The 742-nt window shown below is 56.3% G+C and overlaps 1 non-coding gene across 1 annotated transcript; it reads right to left on the minus strand.

The window, feature by feature from the left end:
• Positions 1 to 39: 39 nt before the first annotated feature.
• On the minus strand, positions 40 to 111 carry TRNAA-UGC. The gene has a single exon. It is a non-coding gene; the product is annotated as a tRNA-Ala (tRNA).
• Between the last annotated feature and the right edge of the window lie 631 nt (positions 112 to 742).

The raw sequence follows: 742 nt of genomic DNA on the forward strand, positions 1-742 counted from the left end.
GGTCTCTCCATACGCAAGAACCTGGACATAAAACGAAGATGGACTGACGGGGATTTGAACCCCGGACCTTTTGCATGCAAAGCAAACGTGATACCCCTACACCATCAGCCCCTAACCAACTCTCACACTTCGCCTCGCAACTCTCCTACCGTCCAAGACTTTTCGCCTCCTCACACGCCGTCACACACTCCAAGCTGCAGATAAAATGTCACCCGCCAAACACTCCACAGCCAGCACAGGCGTGTGATTTGGTCGAGGGTGACCGTCCAGTCACAAAACGGAGATGCATGCCCTTTACGCCATTGCCTCCAGTTGCTCTCAGAACACCGCCTGCTGCACTCACGCAGATGAGGTGGGAGTCAGGAGGAGAAACACAACCCGCAGCCTCAAACGTTTCCCCACAGACTTAGCTCCATGCACATTGGGCTGTACTGTGCCACAATTGTCACCATCGATCCTGGGACCCACACGTGCGGTCCCTCTGACATGCCACCTCTGCAACTGCAACAAACACCCATTGTCGCCACGCCAGCCGTGCTGAAGCAGCAGCGCAGCGTAGCGCGTTGGAGGGTGTGCTGCGTCGTTTGCGAAGGGTCACTGAGCTGGCTTCCATGATTGCATGACTGCAGTTCGCCAACGCCCGTGTACTGCCACGGGCCCTGACGTGAGAGCGACGCGCGGGCTTACAACAGCAATTGCTCAGCTGGACTACACAGAGAGCAGTCTGATCTTCATTTCGCAC

Source organism: Pyrgilauda ruficollis, unplaced genomic scaffold (genome assembly GCF_017590135.1).
Source record: "Pyrgilauda ruficollis isolate IOZ18807 unplaced genomic scaffold, ASM1759013v1 scaffold8065, whole genome shotgun sequence".
In the NCBI taxonomy this organism is placed as follows: Eukaryota; Metazoa; Chordata; class Aves; order Passeriformes; family Passeridae; genus Pyrgilauda; species Pyrgilauda ruficollis.